Raw genomic sequence first — 228 nt, 5'->3', positions numbered from 1 at the left:
TCTCGTCTCTGAATCGTTGACACTACAAATGTATCGAATGATAATTTGCAGGATGCCGACGTATAAATCTATAGGCATTAATTACAGAGATGCAGCAACACGTGTGCATTTCCCCATGTAGGCGCGGTAATCGGTTTGCTGTGTTCAGGGTTGGTGACTAGTCTCGGACTTCATGATGACATTAGACAGAATATGTAGATGGAAAGTTCTAGGACCTCTGAGCTGGTG

Source organism: Lethenteron reissneri, chromosome 2 (assembly GCF_015708825.2).
Source record: "Lethenteron reissneri isolate LAM-NWPU_2019-01 chromosome 2, ASM1570882v1, whole genome shotgun sequence".
Classification (NCBI taxonomy): domain Eukaryota; kingdom Metazoa; phylum Chordata; class Hyperoartia; order Petromyzontiformes; family Petromyzontidae; genus Lethenteron; species Lethenteron reissneri.
This window is presented reverse-complemented; position numbering follows the sequence as displayed.